This window comes from Puma concolor, chromosome C2, assembly GCF_028749965.1.
Source record: "Puma concolor isolate L17-30 chromosome C2, mPumCon1.1.hap2, whole genome shotgun sequence".
Classification (NCBI taxonomy): domain Eukaryota; kingdom Metazoa; phylum Chordata; class Mammalia; order Carnivora; family Felidae; genus Puma; species Puma concolor.
In genome coordinates this window covers 133,390,814-133,402,904 of record NC_141675.1, presented here as the reverse complement: position 1 = coordinate 133,402,904, position 12,091 = coordinate 133,390,814, and the positions used below count along the sequence as shown (strand labels likewise).

Here is a 12,091-nt window from a genome sequence, read left to right as displayed (position 1 = left end):
GAAGGAGGGAGTGGAGGAGAAGGGGGGAGGGATAGAAGGGAAGGTAGAAGGGGAGGAGGAGGGGAAGAGGAGAAGGAGGAGGGGGAGAGGCAGGGGAGAGGAAAAGGAAGAGAAGGAGGGAGGGAGAGAGGGAAAGGAGGGTGGGAGAAAGAGGAGGAGGATTTCTGCTTCCATGATGAAATAAAAAGAACTAGATTTTCTCTCCTGCATTTAGCAAATAGAAAACTGGACAAAGTATATTAAAGTAGATTAAACTGTTATTTATTTATTAATTAATTTTATTTTATTATTTGATTTTTTTAAATTTACATACTGGTTAGTTAGCATATAGTGCAATAATGATTTCAGGAGTAACTCATCCCCTACATATAACACCCAGTGCTCATCTCAACAAGTGTCTTCCTTAATGCCCCTTGCCCATTTAGCCCATGCCCCCTCCCACAACCCCTCCAACAGTCCTCAGTTTGTTCTCTATATTTAAGAGTCTCTTATGTTTTGTCCCCCTCCCTGTTTTTATATTATTTTTGCTTCCCTTCCCTAATGTTCATCTATTTTGTATCTTAAATTCCACATATGGGTGCAGTCATTTGATATTTGTCTTTCTCTAATTTTGCTTAACATAATATATTTGCTTAGCATAATATATTCTAGTTCCATCCACGTTGTTGCAAATGGCAAGATTTCATCCTTCTTAATTGCTGAGTAATACTCCATTGTATATATATACCACATCTTCTTTATCCATTCATCCATTGATGGACATTTGGGCTCTTTCCATACTTTGGCTATTGTTGATAGCGCTACTATAAACATTGGGGTGCATGTGTCCCTTGGAAACAGTATACCTGTATCCCTTGGATAAATACCTAGTAGCGCAATTGCTGGGATGTAGGATAGTTCTATTTTTAATTTTTTGAGAAACCTCCATACTGTTTTCCAGAGTGGCTGCAACAGCTTGCATTCCCACCAACAATGCAAAAGAGATCCCTTTTCTCTGCATCCTCGCCAGCATCTGTTGTTGCCTGAGTTGTTAATGTTAGCCATTCTGACAGGTGTAAGGTGGTATCTCATGGTGATTTTGATTGTATTTCCTGGATGATGAGTGATGTTGAGCATTTTTTCATGTGTCAGTTGGCCATCTGGATGTCTTCTCTGGAAAGTGTCCACTCATGTCTTTTGTCCATTTCTTCACTGAATAGTTTGTTTTTTGGGGTGTTGAGTTTGGTAAGTTCTTTATAGATTTTGGATACTAACTCTTTATCTGAAATGTCAGTTGCAAATAACTTCTCCTATTCTTTTGGTTGAGTTTCAGTTTTTCTGATTATTTCCTTTGCCTTGCAGAAGCTTTTTATTTTGATGAGGTCCCAATAGTTCATTTTTGCTTTTGTTTCCCTTGCGTCCGGTGACATGTTGAGTAAGAAGTTGCTGCAGCCAAGGTCAAAGAGGTTTTTGCCTGCTTTCTCCTCGAGGATTTTGATGGCTTCCTGTCTTACGTTTAGGTTTTTCATCCATTTTGAGTTTATTTTTGTGTATGGTGTAAGAAAGTGGTCCATGTTCATTCTTTTGCATGTTGCTGTCCAATTCTCCCAGCACCATTTGTTAAAGAGACTGTTTTTTTTTTTTTTTTTTTTTTTTTCCCCCATTGGATAGTCTTTCCTGCTTTGTCAAAGATTAGTTGGCCATACATTTGTGAATCCATTTCTGGGTTCTCTACTCTGTTCCATTTATCTAAGTGTCTGTTTTTGTGCCAATACCATACTGTCTTGATGGTCACAGCTTTGTAATACATCCTGAAGTCCGGAATTGTGATGCCTCCAGCTTTGGCTTTCTTTTTCAGGATTACTTTGGCTATTCAGGGTATTTTCTGGTTCCAGATTAAACTGTTATTTAAATGCGGGTGGTCAAAAGGTATAAACTTCTAGTTATAAGATAAATTGAGGATGTAATGTACAACATGGCAAATATAGTTAACACTGCTGTATGGTATATATGACAATTGTCAAGATAGTAAATCCTAAGAATTCTCATCACAGGCAAAGAAATATTTCTTTTACTTTTTGGTGCCTATATGAGGTGATAGAGGTTAACTAAACTTATTGTGATAATCATTTGATGATATATGTAAGCCAAATCATTATGCTGTATACCTTAAAGTTATACAGTGCCCTATGTCAATTTTATATCAGCCACACTGGAGGAGGGACACAGATAAGGTGGTATCAGATAAAAAATACACTAAAAATACAATTTAATTTTTTTTAACTATTTCTGTACATTGGACAAGGGCCAACTCATGACTGTGATCCTTGAGAAAATAGAAACAAATGAGGTAAGCTTTACAATTGCTCTAGATTCCTACCTGGACTGATATTCTAGAACGTGGAGCAGGGAAGATGGTTCTAAGCAGAAATAGGCTGTTAAACCAAGTAAAAAGAAAGAGAATGGAATTCAGAAGGTCTAAGAAGGATGGAAATAGTGAATTAAAATTCCAGAGAAGAGGAAACTACGCACAAAAGGAACACTAGAAATCTTAGTAAAGCTCCCTGGAGACTTAGCGAAATAATAAGATGTATACATATAGGATGAAACACCATGAGAATAGGTGAAAATTGACTGGGAGAGTTGGGGATCCTCTGGGTTCACTGCAGCCAATGTGGAGAGCCTTTGCTGGTCACTCTTGAAATTCAGTAGCAATATCAAAAGCCACATCTCAGTAGTAGAGCTAAATTCTACCTAAAGTAAATCCTGCTACACTTATATCCAAATAAAATGAAACAGAAACCTCAAAAATAAGAAGATAAATGGCAAGGAATTAAACTGATTTCTAAAACAAAAGCCACTGCTCTTTAAAAGGGGACAACGATTGCTGATCACAACCACTTCAAATGTACACATCCACCATCCAGTGAAAAATTACTAGGCATGCTAAAGACTAGGAAAATGAGACACATAAGTAGGAGAAAAATTAGCCAATAGAAGCAGGACAAGAAATGATATTAAAACATCTTTCTTCCACAGAGAGGAAGGCAATAATGAAAATATTGAAATGCATTTCAGTGACCTACGGGACAACGTTAAGCAGTCTAAAACGTGTACAATTGAAGGCCCAGAAAGGGTGGTAACCAACCAAATATTTGAAGCCATCATGAACAAGTTTTCCAAGTTTAACAGGTTTTAAGAAATATTTAAGGATATAAGATGTACCACAAACACTAAGCGGGAACCATACAAAGGAAAATGAACTGAGACAAAGTGAAAAGACATATGTCAACAATATCAGGAATGTAAAAGGAGACATTTTAAATTTTACTGACATTAAAAAGACAGTAAGTGAATACCATGACCAGTATTAAGCCAAGACATTAAAAAAAATAGATAACTGAACAAATACCTTAGAAGTTACAAATTACTCAAACGACTCAAAAAGAAATAGAAAAAGAAAATCTGAAAAGCCATAAATCATTAAAGAAATTAGAATTATCGTTTAAAATAATCCCACAGGGGCACCTGGGTGGTTTAGTTGGTTAAGCAACTGACTCTTGATTTCAACTCAGGTCATGATCTCATGGCCAGTCATGATATCACTCTTGGCATGGAGCCTGTTCGGGATTTTCTCTCTCCTTCTCCCTCTGCCCCTACCCAGTTTGCAAGGGTGCATGCTCTTGCTCTTGCTCTCTTTTTCTAAACAAACAAATAAATAAATAATAAATTAATTAAAATAAAATAAAAAGATCCTACAAAGAAATCTCCAGATTCAAGATGGCTTCACTGGTGAATTCTATCACAGGCCTAAGAAACAATAATCTTACATAACTTTTCTAGAAAGTTATAGGAAAGAGGAACATTCCTTAATTCATTTTATGAGACAGCATTACCTTGATTCGAAATATTAACACAAAAACTACTGACAAATATTCCTTATGAACTCAGACACAAAAATCCTGAAAAAATATTAGCAAATTTAATCCAGTAAATCTTAAAGAAGGATATATTATAACCATATGGGTTTTTCCAGGAATGCACAGTTATTTTAACTTTTTAAAATCAATCATTATAGGGGCGCCTGGGTGGCGCAGTCGGTTAAGCGTCCGACTTCAGCCAGGTCACGATCTCGTGGTCCGTGAGTTCGAGCCCCGCGTCAGGCTCTGGGCTGATGGCTCAGAGCCTGGAGCCTGCTTCCGATTCTGTGTCTCCCTCTCTCTCTGCCCCTCCCCCGTTCATGCTCTGTCTCTCTCTGTCCCAAAAATAAATAAACGTTGAATAAAATCAATCATTATAATTCATCAGATTAACAGCATAAAGAAGACCCATTAGATCATTTCACTAGATCTAGAAAAGCACTTTACATGGGGTACCTGGGTGGCTCAGTTGGTTAAGTGCCCAACTTTGGCTCAGGTCATGATTTCATGTGAGTTCGTGAGTTCGAGCCCCACATCGGGCTCTGTGCTAACAGCTCAGATTCTGTGTCTCCCTCTCTCGCTGCCCTTCCCCCACTCACACTCTGTCTCTCTCTCTCTCTCAAGAATAAATAAACATTTTTTTTAAAGTTTAAAAAAAACAAAAAGAAGATAAAAGCACTTTACAAAATTCAACACCCGTTTATATCTCAGTACATTAGTAATAGAAGGGAACATTCTCAATCTAAGAAAAGTTATCTATATAGACCAACAGCTAACACCATACTGAAGAGTGAAGGATTGTTTTTCCCCTAACATTAGGAACAAGGAAAGGATATCTTTATTCAACATTCATAACCAACAGTGTAGTGAAGTGCAATAATGTATAAAAAGAAAAGAAGACACACACCAAATCACCAAATGACATGATGATGTATGTAAATCCTCCTAAGAAACCTAGGGAAATGAAAAAAAAAACCTAGTACAACTAAAAAGTGAGTATAACAGGGGTGCCTGGGTGGCTCAGTCGGTTAAGCATCTGACTTCGGCTCAGGTCATGATCTCACAGTGCTGACATGATGTGTCAGCACAGAGCCTGCTTTTGGATTCCCACCACCTTTGCCCCTCCCCCACTTGCTCTCTGTCTCTCTCTCTGTCTCTCTTAAAATAAATAAACTTTTTTAAAAAAGTGAGTAAAACAAAACTTGCACAAGACAAGATCAATACAAATATCAATTGTCTTTATGTACTAGCAATGAACAAAAGATAATTAATATTTTAAGTATTTACAATCCATCTAAAACCATGAAACACTTAGAATTAAACTGCAAAACATGAAACATTGCTGAGAAATTAAAGAAGACCATTATGGAGAGTGATAGATACTATGTTCATGGATTAGGGTACTCAATTTTAAAACGCTACCAGTTCTCCCTAAATTATCTATAGATTCCATAAGATCTCATTCAAAGTCCTGGCAAGATTTATTGAGAAAAATTGACAACTTAATTTGAAAAGTTAGAGGGAAATGCAAAGGATCTAAATAGCCAAACAACTTGATAAAAGAACAAAATTGGAATACACAGATTGCAAGATTTCCAACAAATCTACTAAAATTAAGACAGCGGTATTTGTGAAAAAAAAATATACATATAGATTAATAGAATAAAATTAACAGTTTGAAATAAGACCATGCATATATGGTCATTTGATTTTAAACATGATAATTTAGACAAAGTAATTCAATGGGGAAAAGAGAGGTTTTTCAACAAATGGTGCTAGAAAAATTGGAAGAATCTACAAATAAATACCAATCTTTACCTCAAAATATGCAGAAATGATCTCACAATAGATCCAAAATGTAAAAATGAAAGCTAAAATCATAAAACTTCTGGGATAAAAATAAAATATTTTTATATTTATATAAAGATATTTTCATAAATAGTTCAAAATGTATTAATCATAACAAAAAATGGATAGAAGGGATTTCATTGGATATAAAACCTCTCTTCAGCTGAATGTTTAAAAATGAAAATACAAGCCACAAACTGAGAAAAAACATTTGTAATATATATATCTGATACAGGAGTTGTATTCAGAATATATGAAGAACTCTTACAACTCAATAATTAAAACAACCCAATTTAGGGGTGCCTGGGTGGCTCAGTCTGTTGAGCGTTCAGCTTCAGCTCAGATCATGATTTCGTGGTTTGTGAGTTCAGGCCCTGTGTCAGGCTCTGTGCTGACAGCTCAGAGCCTGGAGCCTGCTTTGAATTCTGTCTCCCTCTCTCTCTGCCCCACTCCTGCTTGTGCTTTCTGTGTTTCAAAAATGAATGAACACACACACACACACAAAGTGAAAAAAAAACAATTTAAAAAATGGGTTGCCAGAGGGGAGAAAGGGGATGAATGAAATAGATGAAGAAGATTAAAAACTATAAACTTCCAGTTACAAAACAAATCACAGAGATGAAATGTACAGCATAAGGAATACGGTCAATAACATTTTAATAACATCATGGTGTCTACACTTATGGTGAGAGCATTGAGTAATATATAGAGTTGTCAACTTAATATGTTGTATACCTGAAATGAATATAACACTGTATGTCAATTATACTTCACTAATAAAGTAAGTTTACAAACTAAAAATGGGCAGCGGTGCCTGGGTGGCTCAGCTGGTTAAGCATCTGACTCTTGATCTCGGCTCAGGTCATGATCTCTGCCCCTCCTCTGCTTGTGCTCTCTCTCTCTCTCTCAAAATAAATAAATAAACCTAAAAAAAACTTTAAAAATGGGCAATCCATTTAAACACACTTCACAAAAGAAGATATACAAATAGCCTGCCTCTAGGTATATAAAAAGATGCTTAACATACCTAATATGTACAAGGGAAATGCATATTGAAAACAAGGAATACCATTATATTTCCACTCAAATGGCTACAGTTAAGCTGACACTTTCAAGTGTTTGTGGAGCTATGGAACAACTGGAACTCATATATCCCTGTGCATTGTTAGGAGTCTAAAATGGTAGGATAACTTTGGAAAGCATTTGGGGAAGTTCTGCATTCAGATGAGACACATAGTTTCTACATGACCCTGTAATTTCACTCAAGACAAATGAAAGGTGCCCACATGAACACTTACACTTTGAATGCTCGTACCAACTCTTGTTTCCTTTCTAAATAATAGTCCAACCTAAGTGTTAACCTAAGTTAACACTGGTATGTATTAACCTGTGTCTACTTAGAATTGAATGGTATATTCATATAATGGAATACTATTCATGGTGGTAGGTAGCTTCTATGGTAGCTCCCAGTGATCCCAACTACCAAAGGTATTCACAGCTTTGTGTAATCCCCTCCCTTCTTAAGTAATTTCTTTCTGACCAATAAAGTATCTCATTGTTGAGGGGATATCACTTCTGTGATTTTGTTACTAGAGATTGTAGCATCTCCCTAGCGACTCTCTTCCTTGCTGGTGCTGATGAAGCAAACTGCCATCTTGGGTATGGGGGCCCACAAGGCAACAAACTACAGGTGCTTCTGGCTAACAGCTATCCAGTATCTGAGGCCATCAGTCTAACAACCCCAAAGGAACTGAATCTTGCCAACAATCCCATTAAGTGAGGCTGAAAGTGGACCTTTTCCAAATTAACTTTCAGATAAGACCTCGGTGCTGGCTGACACTGTTTGCAGGCTTATAAGCAACCCTGAATCAGACGATTATTCACATAAACCATGCCCAGGTTGCTGACCCACAGAAACTATAAGACAGTAAATGTGTTGTTTTCAGACACTGAATTGTTGGTTTGTTATACAGTAATAGATATATAGTCACCAATAAAAAAGGAATAATATAATGATATATACAATATATTAGCTTTCTATGGGTACATAAAAAATTACTACAAACTTGTAAGCTTCAAACAATGTCTATTATTAATTCACAGCTCTGTACATCAGAAGTCTGGGCATGGCATAGCTGGGTTCTCTGCTCACCTGTCACCAGACTGAATCAAGGTGTTGGACACTGCTGTGGTCTTACGACAGGAGATTCGGGGTCTCTATTAAGTCCATGTGGTTGTTGACCAAATTCAGTTCTTTATAACTGGAACACCGAGGTCACATTTTTGTTAGCTGTCAAGACAGGGCTGTTCTCAGCTCCTAGAGGTCGCTTGGTGCTCCCTACCTCAAGGCTTCTCTAATAACATAGATATTTACTCTTTAAAAGCCAACAGTAAAGTTTCTCTCATGATTCAGGTTCATCTGCCTAGGTCAGTCTCAACAAAGAAAATCTCCCGACGTAAAGAAAACATATTAGAAACTCTATTACATCTGAAAATTTCCTTCATAATAACATCTGGATTAATGTTAGATTGAAGAACTGAGAGAAGATGTGGATAGCAGGAGGCAAGAATCTTGGGGGTCATCTTAGAATCCTGTCTACCACATCAACAGTATGGATGAAATTTCAGAAACAGTTTGCTGAGTGAAATAAGGCAGAGTTAGAGAGGATACCTATATGGCTCCACTTATTTGAATCTCCAGGAAAGATAACCGTGATCTACGGTAATGAAAAAAAGATTAGTAGTTGCCTGGATTGGGGGCTGGAGGACTGGTTGGAAGAAGGCACAGGGGACTTTTTTTGTGGTGAGGGAATTATTATGTACCTTCATATTGATACTGGCTACACAGGTCTATACATTTTTTAAAATTCATCAAACTATACACTTAAAATGTGTGCACTGTATTCTGTATAAAGTTTTCCCCAATAAAACTCATTAAAAATAAACTATCAGTCAGCTGTGTGACCTTTTCCTTACTGTCACTTTCTCAATGCTATGTGAGGACATCTGGTTGGTCATATATAATCTCACTCAGCAACCAAGCTGCAAAGGAGTCTAGCAAATGCAATTTTAGTTTTGGGTTCCATTGTCTCTGGTAAAGGATCAGATACTAGAAAGTACATGGTACAGATGTTGAGCTAAGCCAGCTTTTTCAGTTCAAGGGATAAATATTTCTCCTCATTACTTTGGTATATTCAAGAGACCAGAGCTAACAAATCAAGCACACACACACATACGTGTGCATGTGTATAAACATTCACGTATACACTCCCCATGGAGAAAAAAACTTTGCTCAAAGACAATGAATTATAATATATAAAGAGAAACATAATGTATGTAATGAGAGCTGCCCAACACAGATATTCTTCATGTGAATGTATACAGCGGTCTTCCTCCTCTCTTTATGGTCTCACGAGCCAAGAAACAGCAGGCCTGGTTTCTGGTCCTCAAACTCACTAACCAGAGAAACTACCTGTGTGGATAAATGCCATCACAGACATCATCACTTCTTGTTTTACAAATGTGTCCCAGGGTTGATACTTAGGAATGGAACCTATTCTAGGATCATAGGATTCTTAATGGGGGGGGGGGGGGCGGGGAGGAGGGTGGATTTATACACAGATCCTACAGAAATCATTAAAATAAAGTACTTTTCCCTTTCAGTTTTGGATCAGCTAAATTTATAGGTCAGGGCTTTCTTCAATAATCTCTATTTGAATAATAAGGGTGGAGTGGGCAGGGCACAAATAAATTATTCTCAAGGCCAAATATAAACCTTTGGGATTAAAAAGAAGGGTGTTTTCTCTTTCAGTCACAAGCATATGTACTTACTTATCAAAAATAAAATATAAAAATTAATGAAACGTTTTCAGAACATCTGGAAAGGATTTTCAGACGATGAGAGGCAGAAGCAGACCACTTAAGAACCACTGACACAATAAATTACATAAATAGGACAAAAGAGCAAGATTTGAGCAAATTGCCAATGTTCATTGATTGTGCTTCTGCACTATGTATCACACCCTGAGAGAAATAAAACTTAATCAAAGCAATATTATGTGAGGGATGTTGCTTATTTGACTTTTGTCAAATCTAGGCATACATATAGTAATTAAATTTATCCGTTGATGTCTGCTGAAATTACATATTTACCTCAAGACAACTTTCAAGGGTTCTTTAGCTCTAGGTTTCAGGAGAAACTTAAAAAAATAAACAAAATGATCAGACACCATATGTCATTCACGGCAATTCCCTTCCACCGGGGCTGAGATGGAGTTGTTTCAGGAGAGTGGTTTTGGCCGCATGCGAGTCTCATCAGACTTCACAAGTCATGTCCTACCCTTTTCCTTGGACGGGCGAATGTATCAGAACTGTGTTTGGTTTTAAGAAAACCCAACAGTGAGTTAAATAGATAAGGGGTTTACTTGTCTCATGCAACAAGCCCATGGATAGGAAGATCAGGATTAGTACTGTGGCTCAAGGTCATCAAGGATCCAGATTTCTTTTGTGTTCTTATTAAAACCAATCCCAGAATGTGGCTTTAATCCTCATGATTGTAAGATGATTGCTCCTCCAGGCATCCATCTGGGAGGATGGTAAAGGGAATGAAGGAATTAAATCATTGGCCAAAATTGGGTCACCTGACTTACTTCTATCTTCACTGGAAGCTGCCAAAGCAAGATTTTTTAGCTGGACACATTACCCCTTAATTGGCATGGCTGCTAAGTCAAAAAGGGAAAGTGGATAGTGAGTAAACATTGGGCAGTGTCTGTCGCAACAAGTGACTATCAGACAAGATCTTCCTTCTTGATCCAAATTTCTCCAATCCAACCTTCATATTACACACACACACACACACACACACACACGCACGCACACACACACACTCTTAAGCCACCTTTTTTTACCCACTTACATTCAGCTTCTATGAATTTCCTCAGTAGATTCATTCCCTTAAAGAATAAGTATATTTTTTGAAGAATATAAAAATCTAAGTGTTATTTACCCGGGTTTCTATGCCTCTAAATCAAGCAATAAGAAGTTCTGAGGTTCAAAGGATTGCTGAACCAGAATCAAAATAAAAATACATTCTGAGAGTCCTAACCTTGTAGCATTTTTCCAGAGTGAATCAAAGGTTAATATTAATTTTAATAGAATGTGCTCGAGCCAATGAACATTTAATGTTCCAGGCCCTGTGCCAAAGTTACCAAGAAGAAAAAGACTAAGTATCTCCCACTAGGGAACTCACTGCTTGATATAAGAGATAGATGGGTGAACACAAAAGTGTGATAGAGGAAGATAGCGTAGATTAGAGGATAGCGCCATGGAATAATGTTTCCTGGGGGGCAGTGGGGTGTGCGAGAAGATGTCTCCAAAGACAACATATCCAAGCTGGGTGAGCTGACATCAGGTCCAGTTTTCATGTTTGCTGATTTTTGGTCTAATGCATTTCCCACAATATAAAAATGGAAATCAAAAAGTGCCATTGAGAAATGTGCTTTCAATAATATTCAAAAATCTATCTTGAAATAAATATACAACCCAAAGTGTTGGCCCAAAGTTTAATGAAATGTTTTCACTACTTCTTTGGCTCACCCAAAATACATTGTTATCTTCACGGTTTGTTGAAGTTTCAAAAAACATTGAACATCTCACAATATGCTTGCACCTACTGAAAAACAAATAGTAAACTGACTAATAATCCAAGAAATTGTTGTCCACAAAATATGCTGTATATATATATACATGATTATCTTGAGAAATACTTAAATTCTTATTTTCTGTACCAAGTATTTGACAATAAGAGAGATTAAATATTTTTAATTGGCTCTACTATACAATAATGGTCTAAATTGGGTGTTACTGCCCTGTGGTTGAAAGGCTTGATGATCAAGTTACACATTCTTAAAGGTATTTATACACATTTCAGATTTGGGAGGAAGGATAACTTCATGGCAGTCCAAAATGATTATGAATTAGGACATGTTTCCCCTTCTCCCAAAGACTCTTTATTTTCCTCACTACCTTTTCATTCCAGACACATTCCCAAACCCAATCCTGCCTGACTGCCCGGCAAAATAATTAACATTTATAAAAAATGTATCAAAATTCTTCAGAATATGCTATTCCTTTGTCACAATGTTCTTGAAAGTTCAAATGAGCCATTTTAAGATACTTGCCTAAAGTACTGTTGTAAAGTACTTGCTGTAAAGTCAGACAGCTACTAAATAACCGAGCCAACCCCAGTTTCTTTATCCTCAACTCAGCACTCTAATACGTCCCTCAATCCCAGTGAGGTATGTGGGGGTATACTGTATGCCACACAGTTACAGTCAATTTTTAAT

At 37.0% G+C, this 12,091-nt stretch overlaps 1 long non-coding RNA gene across 1 annotated transcript in view; it reads right to left on the bottom strand.

The window, feature by feature from the left end:
* Window positions 1-4,814: 4,814 nt before the first annotated feature.
* Window positions 4,815-12,091, bottom strand: part of LOC147577543 (uncharacterized) — a 544,234-nt gene continuing 536,957 nt past the window's right edge. Inside the window, exon 12 of the long non-coding RNA XR_015240381.1 lies at window positions 4,815-11,418. This is a non-coding gene — a long non-coding RNA (uncharacterized LOC147577543). The remainder of the gene's footprint in view (window positions 11,419-12,091) is intronic.